Below are 12,275 nucleotides of genomic sequence, written 5' to 3'. Positions count from 1 at the left end.
GGTGGTATGCAAATTTAAATAGTTTATCCACATACATTCTGATTAAACACACTTTTATATTAGTCATGTTGCACAGAAGAATTAAAATGAATGGGAGAAAACATGAGAAAAAACAAAACAAAACAAAACATTACAAAAGAGAAGATATTCTGCTTCATTCTGTGTTCCAATTCCATAGGTTTTTTTTCTGAATCTGGATGGCATTTTGCCTCAAGAATCCTTGGGAATGTTTTAGGTCTTTGCATTGCTGTGAAAGGCCAAGTCTACCAGAAAAATTCCTCACACACTGTGGTTGTTACTATGTATAATGTTCTCCTGGTTCTGCTACTTTCACTCAGCATCAGTTCATATAAGTCCTTCCAGGCCTCTCTGAAATCTTCCTGTTCATCATTTCTTATAGCACAATAGTATTCCATTACATGCATACACCACAACTTGTTCAGCTATTCCCCAATTTATGGGCATCCCTGGATATCCAGGTCTTGGCCACCATAACGAAAGTGGCTATAAATACTTTTGTACATGTGGGACACGTTTTTATTTTTATGATCTCTGGGATACAGTCCTAGAAGCAATGTTGTTTGCAATCATCCTTCATTACCAAAGAAGACCATGCCATCAGAGAAATGATGACTTGTATTTAACTTTGTTTTGAGTGAGAGAGGGCTGTGCAAGGTCACCAGCCTCACTTCTCCTCCAGAGTCATCTGGATCCAGCGACCAGATATTTATTAGGATGACTGGAGATGACCCAGGAAGCAATGGGAGACCTTGACCCCTTAGGGCTAAGATCTATTCAGATCCTCACTTTGAGGTAACACCCATTCAGTGAATAGGCCTGTTTAAGAAGTTCTCAGAGGGGGGGGCGGAGCCAAGATGGTGGAGTAGAAACACACAAATACGCTAGCTCCGAACCCACAGCCCATGAAATATCTGTAGTAAAGAGTTGCCAATAAATTCGGAAGCAGGAGAAGCCACATAACAGCGGAGCGGATAAGATTTCTGTTCCAGAGAGCCTGAAAACCTCTCGCAAAAGGTTCTTCGTGCAGCAGACTGGGAGCCGAGAACAGCCCTGCCACGGCCGCCCGGGGCAGAGAGGAGCAGATCTGAGTGGGGAGCAGATCCAAGCAGGCTTCAGGGACAGAATCTCCAGCAGCCGCACGGGGCCCCTCCACCCACAGGTGACAAGGGTCAGTGAGAGGGTCTTCTTGGCTTGCCGAGAGGGGAGTGGGGTTCCCCATAACTCAGGCCCCCTCAGGAGGAAGCAGCAGAGGTGGCAGCAGACGGGGGCTCCCCAAGCAGGCAGGAACCTGGATCCATTGTTGAAGGTCTGTGCATAAACCCCCTGAGGGAACTGAGCCTGTGAGGCGGCCCTGCCCCCACCCGGGCAGCTGAACTTGATCTCACACGGAATAGCAGCCTTGCCCCCGCCCAAAGCCCTGAGGCTGGGAAGCAGCATTTGAGTCTCAGACCCCAAGCGCTGGCTGGGAGGATCCAGAGGCGAGGTGGGTGTGAGGAGAATATTCAGAGGTGAAGTCACTGGCTGGGAAAATGCCCAGAAAAGGGGAAAAAACCAAGACTATAGAGGGTTAATTTCTTGGTGAGCAGGTTTCTCCTCCCCTCCTTTTTGATGAGGAAGAGCGGTGCTCACCATCAGGGGAAGACAAGGAAGTCAGTGCTTCTACATCCCAGCCCACTCAATGGGATCAGACCTGGGAAAACCTCATAAAGAGCTCAAAAAATTTTCAAAATTATGCTAGAGAGGAGGAGGAAAAACTGGGAAGAACAATAAAAGACTTACAAGCAAAGTATGAACAACAGATCAGCACCCTGCTAAAGGAGACCCCCAAAAATGCTGAAGAAAATAACACCCTGAAAAATAGGCTAACTCAATTGGCAAAGAAGGTTCAAGAAGCCAATGAGGAGAAGAATGCTTTCAAAAGCAGAATTAGCCAAATGCAAAAGGAGATTCAAAAGCTCCCTGAAGAAAATAGTTATTTCAAAATTAGAATGGAACAGATGGAGGCTAATGACTTTATGAGAAACCAAGAAATCACAAAACAAAACCAAAAGAATGAAAAAATGGAAGATAATGCGAACTATCTCAATGGAAAAAGAACTGACCTGGAAAATAGATCCAGGAGAGACAATTTAAAAATTATGGGCCTACCTGAAAGCCATGATCAAAAAAAGAGCCTAGACATCATCTTTCATGAAACTATCAAGGAAAACTGCCCTGAGATTCTAGAACCAGAGGGCAAAATAAATATTGAAAGAATCCACTGATCACCACCTGAAAAAGATCCAAAAAGAGAAACTCCTAGAAATATTGTGGCCAAATTCTAGAATTCCCAGGTCAAGGAGAAAATATTGCAAGCAGCTAGAAAGAAACAATTCAAGTATTGTGGAAATACAATCAGGATAACACAAGATCTAGCAGCTTCTACATTAAGGGATCGAAGGGCATGGAATAGGATATTCCAGAAGTCAAAGGAACTAGGACTAAAACCAAGAATCACCCACCCAGCAAAACTGAGTATAATACTTCAGGGGAAAAATTGGTCTTTCAATGAAATAGAGGACTTTCAAGCATTCTTGATGAAAAACCAGAGCTAAAAAGAAAATTTGACTTTCAAACACAAGAATGAAGAGAAGCATGAAAAGGTAAACAGCAAAGAGAAGTCATAAAGGAATTATAAAAGTTGAACTGTTTACATCCCTACACGGAAAGACAATATTAGTAACTCTTGAAACTTTTCAGTATCTGGGTACTTGGTGGGATAACACACACACACATGCACACGCACACACTCATAGAGACAGAATGCGCAGAGTGAATTGAAGAGGATGGGATCATATCTTAAAAAAAAATGAAATCAAGCAGTGAGAGAGAAATATATGGGAGGAGAAAGGGAGAAATGGAATGGGGCAAATTATCTCTCATAAAAGAGGCAAGCAAAAGATTTTTTTAGTTTGGGGAAAAAGAGGGGAGGGGAGAAAAAAACATGAAGTTTACTCTCATTACATTCCACTAAAGGAAGCAATAAAATGCACACTCGGGGGATGGAGCCAAGATGGCAAAGTAGAAAGATGCACATACACACAGCTCCGAACCCACAAACCACAGAACGGCTAGAGGGGACCAACCCAGGGCGAATTCTGCACCCAGAGACCACGGAATATTGGAGCGAGGAAGATTTCTGTTCTGGAGAGACCTGCAAACCTCTCGCGGGGGGTCCTTCGCGCCATGGATTGGGCGCCGGGACGGGGAACAGAGGGCAGCCCTACCGCAGCAGCGACACCATGAGGAAAAGATCCGAGTGGGCTACGGGGACGGGATCTCTAGCGGCCACGCGGGTCCCTCCACCCACAGAGGGACCTGCAAACCTCTCGCAAAAGGTCCGTCGCGCTGCAGACGCAGAGCCCAGCCCGAACCTGGGGCGGCCGCGGCCGCGGCTCCGAGAGGTACAGATCCGAGAAGGCTCCAAAGACGGGATCTCCAGCAACAGCACAAGCCCCACCACCAACAGGGGACTGACGGGGGTAGGTGAGAGAGTGTCTTTGGCGGGTCGAGAGGGGAGTGCGGTTCCCCCATGGCTCGGGCCCCCCCCAGGAGATAGAAGCTGAGAGGCGGCTGCAGACAGGGGCTCCCCAAACGGGCGGGAGCCTGGATCCATTGTGGAAGCTCTGTGCATAAACCCCCAGAGGGAACTGAGCCAGAGAGGCGGCCCTGCCCCTGCCAAAAATCCCAAGGTGGGAAGCAGCATTGGAATCTCAGTTCCCAAACGCTGGCTGGGAGGACCAGGAGGCGAGGAGGGTGTGAGGAAAACATTCAGAGGTCAGGTCACTGGCTGGGGAGAATGCCCAGAAAAGGGAAAAGAGATAAAACTATTAAAGGGTACTTTCTCGGAGAAAAGACACTTCCTCTCTTCCTTTCTGATGGGGAGGAACAATGCTTGCCATCAGGCAAAGACACAGAAATCCAGGATTCTGTGTCCCAGCCGACCCAAAGGGCTCGGGCCATGGAAGAGCTCAAGAGGAATTTTGAAAATCAAGTTAGAGAGGTGGAGGAAAGACTGGGAAGAGAAATGAGAGGAATGAGGGAGAAGCATGAAAAGCAAATCAGCTCCCTGCTAAAGGAGAACCAAAAAAATCTTGAAGAAATTGGCACCTTGAGAACTAGCCTAACTCAGTTGGCAAGGGAGGTGCAAGGGGCCAATGAGGAGAAGAATGCTTTCAAAAGCAGAATTAACCAAATGGAAAAGGAGATTCAAAAGCTCACTGAAGAAAATAGATCTTTCAAAACTGGAATGGTACAGATGGACGCTAAGGACTTTATGAGAAAGACAGATATCACAGAACATACCGTGCAGATTCGAAAAATGGAAGATAATGTGAAATATCTTATTGGAAAAACAACTGACCTGGAAAATAGAATCAGGAGAGACAATGTAAAAATTCTGGGACTACCTGAAAACCATGATCAAAAGAAGAGCCTAGACATCTTCCATGAAATTATCAAGAAAAAGTGCCCTGAGACTCTAGAACCAGAGGGCAAAATAAATATTCAAGGAATCCGCAGAACACCGCATGAAAGAGATCCAAAAAGAGAAACTCCTAGGAGCATTGTGGCCAAATTACAGAATTCCCAGGTGAAAGAGAAAATATTGCAAGCAGCTAGAAAGAAACGATTCAAGTATTGTAGAAATACAATCAGGATAACACAAGATCTAGCTCCCTCTACATTAAGGGATCGAAGGGAATGGAATAGGATATTCCAGAAGTCAAAGGAACTAGGACTGAAGCCAAGAACCACCTACCCAGCAAAACTGAGTATAATACTTCAGGAGTAAAAAATGGTCTTTCAATGAAATAGAGGATTTTCAAATTTTCCTGATGAAAAGACCAGAGCTAGAAAGAAAATCTGACTTTCTAACACAAGAATGAAGAGAACCATGAAAAGGTGAACAGCAAAGAGAAGTCATAAGGGACTTACTAAAGTTGAACTGTTTACATTCCTACATGGAAAGACAATATTTGTAACTCTTGAAACATTTCAGTATCTGGGTACTGGGTGGGAGTACACACACACACACATGCACACACGCACACATACATAGAGACAGAGTGCACAGAGTGAATTGAAGAGGATGGGATCATATCTTAAAAAAAAAAAGAAATCAAGCAGTGAGAGAGAAATATTGGGAGGAGAAAGGGAGAAGTTATATGGGGCAAATTATCTCTCATAAAAGAGGCAAGCAAAAGACTTATTAGTGGTGGGATAAAGAGGGAAGGCAAGAGAAAAACATGAGGTCTACTCTCATTACATTCCACTAAAGGAAAGAATATAATGCACACTCATTTTGATAGGAAAACCTATCTCATAATACAGGAGAGTGGGGGACAGGGGCACAAGCAGGGTGGGGGGGAGGATGGAGGGGAGGGCATGGGGAGGAGAATGCAATCCGAGGTCGACACTCATGGGGAGGGAAAGGACCATAAGAAAACAGAAGTAATGGGGGACAGGATAGGATGGAGGGAAATATAGTTAGTCCTATACAACACAACTAGTATGGAAATCATTTGCAAAACTAAACAGATTTGGCCTATATTGAATTGCTTGTCTTCCAAGGGGAAGGGTTGGAGAGGGAGGGAGCTAAAGAAGTTGGAACTCAAAGTGTTAGGACCAAATGTAATGTTCTTACCACTGGGTAACAAGAAATACAGGTAAAGGGGTCAAGAAAGCTATCTGGCCCTACAGGACAAAAGAGAAGACGGAGACATGGACAGGGAGAGAGGATAGAGGAGAGAGCAGATTGGTCACAGGGACAATTAGAATGCTTGGGTTTGGGGGGGGAGAGGGGATAAAAGGGGAGAAAATTTGTAACCCAAAATTTTGTGAAAATAAATGTTAAAAGTTAAATTAAAAAAAAAATAAAATGCACACTCATTTTGGTATGAAAACCTATCTTACAATACAGGAAGGTGGGGGACAAGGGGATAAACAGGTTGGGGGGGAGGATGGAAGGGAGGGCATGGGGAGGAGGGTACAATTTGAGGTCGACACTCACGGGGAGGGTCAGGATCAAAAAAGAGAATAGAAGTAATTGGAGGCAGGATAGGATGGAGGGAAATATAGTTAGTCTTATACAATATGACTATTATGGAAGTCATTTGCAAAACTACACAGATTTGGCCTATATTGAATTGCTTGCCTTCCAAAGGGAGGGGGTGGGGAGGGAGGGAGGAAAAGAAGTTGCAACTCAGAGTTTTAGGAATAACTGTCAAGTACTGTTCTTGCCGCTAGGAAATAAGAAATACAGGTAAAGGGGTATAGAAAGTTATTTGGCCCAACAGGACAGAGGAGAGGATGGAGACAAGGGCAGAGAGGAATGATGGCGGAGAGAGCAGAGTGGTGATGGAGGCAATTGGAATGCTTGGTGTTCTGGGGTGGGGGGAGGTGACAAGGGGGGAGAAAATATGGAGCCCAAAAATTCTGTGAAAATGAATGTTAAAAGTGAAATAAATAAATAATTTTTTAAAAAAAAAGAAGTTCTCAGAGGATGGCTCCTTTAGTAAGGCAAAGAACAAATAAATAAATGAATAAAATAAAATAAATCAGGCTGGGAGGGAAACAGCGACAGTTATTATTGATAATAACTCTTAAGCCAAGAGGGTCCGGAAAGCAGCTCTTAAGTCGAGCTTGGTACAATGTGTGGTAAAATCTATGGGCTTCAGAGTGCAGTAGGCTTAAGGTTTTGGGAAAGGAGAGGAAGAGAAGGGCAGGGCAGGGCAGGGCAGGGCAGGGCAGGGCAGGGAAGGGAAGGGAAGGGAAGGGAAGGGAAGGGAAGGGAAGGGAAGGGGAGGGCAGGGCAGGGCAGGGCAGGGCAGGGCAGGGAAGGGAAGGGAAGGGAAGGGAAGGGAAGGGAAGGGAAGGGAAGGGAAGGGAAGGGAAGGGAAGGGAAGGGAAGGGAATCTAGCCAGTAAAGCCCAAGTTAATTGGGTATACTCTGGGCAGCTATATTTACTTTCCTTTGGATAGGAGAATGGAATTCAATTTTATGTTATATATCAGAGCCAAGATGGCAGAGTGAGAGCAACTACTCACGTAATCTTTTAGACAAACATCTTCAGATACCTCTAAAAAGAGAATCTGAACAGATTTTGGAGGGTCAGAATCCAATAGGAGATAGATTCACAGCCCAGTACAGGTTGGAAGGTCTACAGAAAGGATCCATTCTGCGGGGCTGGAGGAGCGCACAGGGCACAGGCTATACTAGTGTGGTCTGCTGTGGCAGGACCACGTAGGAAGTCCTGGGAGCTCTGAGGCAGCAGCTACACTGTAGAATCTCAGGCATATCAGCCCAGGACAGGAGTCCAGTGGAACCAAGGGAATGAGAGTCACATAGTCCCAGGTATCTGCAGTGGCTGCTCCTGAGACAATCAGCCTGCAGAATAAATGTCTGTAAGTCACCTACTTGAACTTCTGGGAGTCAAGATGGCAGAGTGATCAGTAAATGCTCTCCCTCATCTCTTGCTGACCTTGAAAGACCCATAAAATATTGCTCCAGAAAAATTCTGGAACAATGGGATCAGCTGAAGTGACAAACAGTCTCAGCACATGAGGCTAGGAAAATTGCTAAGGAGGGTCCCTCTTGCTGTGGCTGAATGGGACCAGTGTAGAACTGGAGCTGTCCCAGACAGCCTCAATTCAGCAAGCCAAAGGAGTTCCTGAACTCCAGGGGGGTGCAGCCTGCAACCAGCAACACCAGGACCCCCATCATGCCTCAGCACCCCAGGGGAACTGAGAAGACACTAGCACAGACAGGATCACCAATTGGTGAGCTTGCCTGTGCTCTAGCTCTGCACATGAGACCTCCTGTGACCAGACTACCTCTCCCCTGCATTTAACACAGCTAGCTCTAGGAAAACTCCAGGGAATACCAGAAAGACTTCAACTGGCCTCTGCTTTCTCATACCAGCCAACTCAGCACCAGGTAAGCTGCTGAATTTTAGCTTCTAGCTGAAAGAACTAGAAGCCACAGCACACAAAGCCTCAAGTTCAAGGCACAAGAATTGTGGGACAGAACCTCTCGTATCCTAAAAGCAGACATCTACTTTAAAAGTCAGGAAAAGGGTGATCAGCATGAGTAAGAAGCAAAGTAGAAAAGACCACAGAATCTTTCTATGAGGACAAGGACCAATACACAAATACCAATAAGGTCAGGATTGAGACTGTACTCCCACCTGAACCTTCAGAAGGGAATATGAACTAATCAGAAGCACAAAGAGCACTCTTGTAAGAGCTGAAGAAGAATTTTCAAAGCCAAATTAGAGAAATAGAAGAAAATCTGGCCATTGATTTTAAAAATATGAAAAAATAAAGAATTCAATGAAGAGAACAGCTCCTTAAAAAAGGAAAATTGCACAAATGGAAAAGGAAGCACAAAACCTAACTGAGAAAAATGGACAAATGGAAAAGGAAGTATAAAACCTAACTGGGAAAACTGGACAAATGGAAAAGGAAGTACAAAAACTAACTAGAGAAAGAAAACTTCTTAAAAGGAACAATTGAACAGATGGAAAATGAGGAAAAAAGTTAACTGGAGAAAATAATTTGTTAAAAATTAGAATTGGGCAAGTAGAAGCTAATGACTCTATGAGACATCAAGAATCAGTCAAACAGATTCTAAAGAATGAAAAGATAGGAGACAATGTAAAACATCTAATTGGAAAAAGAACTGACCTGGAAAATAGATCCAGGAGAGAAAAATCTAAGAATTTTTGGTCTACCAGAAAGTCATGATGAAAAAAGAGCCTGAACAACATCTTCCAAGAAATCATCAAGGAAAACTGCCCAGAAGTCCTAGCTTCAGAGGGTAAAATGGTCATAGAAAGAATCCACCATTCACCTTCAGAAAGGGATCCCAAACTAAAAACACCAAGGAATATCGTTGCCAAATTCCAGAACTCTCAAGTGAATGAGAAAATACTACAGGCAGACAGAAAGAAACCATTCAAATATTGTGGAACTACAGTCAGGTTCACATAGGACCTTGCAGCTTCTACATGAAAGGACTAAGGAATTGGAATATAATACTCCGTAAGGCAAAGGAGCTGGGACTACAACTAAGAATCAATTATCCAGCAGAGTTGAGCACAATATTTTAGACAAGGAGATGGACATTCAATGAAATAAGGGATTTCCAGACCTTCCTGATGAAAAAGCCAGAGCTCAATGGAAAATTCAATCTTCAAACATAAGTCTCAAGAGAGGCATAAAAAGGTAAACAGGGGAAAAAACACCTCTTATTCAATATGGGCATACTATTTATATCCCTATAAGGAAAGATGATACTTGTTAATCTTGATAATAGTATATTCATTGTGATATATAAAATGTATATACATAGATAGAGGGAGCAGGTATTAAGTAAATGATGTAATGATAAAAATGTGATTTAAGCATGCAAAGGGATCATAACAGGAGATGTGGAAAGGAGGAGGCAGAAAATGGTAAATTACATCACAGGAAGAGGCATAACATTACATTACAGTAGAGGGAAAGAGGGGAGGGAGATGAGCATTGTTTCATGTTTGCTCTCATGTGATTTGGTTCAAGGAGGGAACAACAAACTCAGTTAAGTATAGAAATCTAGCTCTATAGGCAGCAGGAGGGAAAGGGGAAAGAAAATTGGAGGGGAGATTAAAGGAAGGGAAGAAGTAGTAAAAGTAAAAGGGAGTAAAAGGTAGGGGGTGAAAGAAAGGAGGGAAGACTGAGGGGGGTGGTGGTCAAAAATTAAAACATTGTGGAGGGAAAGGGAGAACTAAATATTTGTTTTATATACATTCTTATTAAATATATTAGTCATGTTGCATAGAAAAATTAAAGTGAATAAGAGAAACCATGAGAAAAACCAAAACAAAATAAAACATAACACAAGGGAAAATAGTCTACTTCATCCTGCATTCTGATTCCATAGTTCTTTCTCTGGATGTGGATGGAATTTTGACTCGAGTCCTTTGGGAGTGTTTTGGGTCCTTGCATTGCTGTGACGGACTTAGTCTATCAGAAACAATCTTCAAACACTGTGGCTGTTACTCTATATAATGTTCTCCTGGTTCTGCTCATTTCACTCAGCATCAGTTCATATAAGTCTTTCCAGGTTTTTCTGAAGTCAGACTTCATACCGTTCATCATTTCTTGTAGCACAACAGTATTCCATTACATTCATATACCAGAACTCATTCAGCCGTTCTCCAATTGATAGGCATTCCCTCAATTTACAGTTCTTGGTCATTACAAAAAAAGCTGCTATAAATATTTTGTACATGTGGGATCTTTCCCCATTTTTGTGATTTCTTTGGGATACAGCCCTAAAAGTGATATTGCTGGGTCAAAACTTTGGGTATAGTTCCAAACTGCTCTCCAGAATGGTTGGATCACCTCACAGTTCTGCTAGCAATGAATTAGTGGTCCAATTCTCTCATATCTTCTCCAACATTTATCATCTTCCTGTTTTGTCATATTAGCCTATCTGATAGGTGTGATATGGTACCTCAGAGTTGTTTTGATCTGCATTTCTGGAATCAATAGTGATTTAGAGTTATGAAGTCAAGGTGGCAGAGTAGAAAGATGGACCTGCTCTAGCTCTCCCTCAATAACCCATAAAATCCTGTAAAGAAATGACTCTAAACAAATTCTAGAGCACCAGAAGCCACAAAACGACAGAGTGAAAGAAATTTCCAGCACAAGATAGCCTGGAAGGCCAACAGGAAAGGTTTATCACACTGGGCTAGGAGGGGAGCACAGTCCAGCCTAGGCCACTTGACAAGGACAGGACTGGAACAGGTTTAAGGATGCCAAATCAGTTGTGGTTCCCAGATTTCTGAACACACAAACACCAAAGACAACTTCAAAGGTAAGTGAGAAAGCTCTTTCACCTGGGTTAAAGGGGAACACATTCTTGTCCCAGAGTGGCAGCAGCCACCGTGGCAGTAGAATCCACTTTTGGAACCCTCAGACTAAAGGCTCTGGGGGAGCAGTTGATCTAGGTCTTAGTCCTAAGTGGTAGTCCTGGGCTGAGGAGGAGCACTGGCATGGTGGAGCTTGTGGAAGCTCTGAAGAGGAAAGCCTTCTCACAGGAAAGAGTTCTTGTGGTTGCTCCCAGACCAGAGTGCAGGCCAGGAGAGAAGTAAACTCCTCTCCCTTGATTGTGCCACTGGGAGGAATTGAGAACTTATAAGTGCCTAGAGTATACCCTTCACCTGACAAAGAACTCAAAAGTCAAGTAACTGGATGTGAAAATGCCCCAAAAAGGGGAGAAAATAAAACTACAGAAGGTTACTCCCTTGGTGAAATGATATTTTCTTTCATCCTTTCAGATGATAAAGGGCAAAGCATACCAACAGAAGAAGACAAAAAAGTCAAGCCTTCTACTTCCAAAACCTACAAAAAATATGCAGTGGTCTCAGGCCATGGAAGAGCTCAAAAAGGATTTTGAAAATAAAGTAAGTGAGGTGGAGGAAAATTTTGGAAGAGAAATGAGTGATGCAAGAAAATCATGAAAGTGAGTCAACAGCTTGCTAAAGGAGACCACAAAAAATACTGAAGAAAATAATACTTTTAAAAGTAGACTAACTCAAATGGCAAAAGAGATCCAAGAAGACAATGAGGAGAAGAGTGCTTTAAAAAGCAGAATTAGCCAAATGAAAAAGAAGGTTCAAAAGCTCACTGAAGAAATTAGAATGGACCATGCACAAGAAAAAAGTACAAATGAATACACGATCTAGGTATAAAGACTGATACTATAAACAAATTAGTGGAGCAAGGAATAGTGTATTTATCAGATTAATGGAGAAGGAAAGAATTTTTGACTAAACAAAACATAGAAAACATTATGAAATGCAAAATGGATAATTTTGATTACATTAAATTGAAAAGTTTTTACACACACAAACCCAATGCAACCAAGATTAGGGGGAAAGCAGAAAATTGGGAAAGAATTTTTGCAACTAGTATCTGTGATAAAGGCCTCATTTCTATAATATATAGAGAAATGAGTCAAATGTATAAGAATACTAGACATCCCCCAATTGATAAATTGTCAAAGGATATGAACAGGCAGTTTTCAGAGAAAGAAATCAAAGCTATCTGTAGTCATATGAAAAAATGCTCTAAATCACTATTGATTAGTGAGGTGCAAATCAAAACAACTCTGAGATAAGACATCACACCTATCAGATTGACTAATATGACAAAACAGGATGATGATA

The sequence above is a fragment of the Notamacropus eugenii genome, chromosome 5 (assembly GCF_028372415.1).
Source record: "Notamacropus eugenii isolate mMacEug1 chromosome 5, mMacEug1.pri_v2, whole genome shotgun sequence".
NCBI lineage: Eukaryota > Metazoa > Chordata > Mammalia > Diprotodontia > Macropodidae > Notamacropus > Notamacropus eugenii.
The sequence above is the reverse complement of the archived record's forward strand: the minus strand, read 5'-3'. Positions refer to the sequence as shown.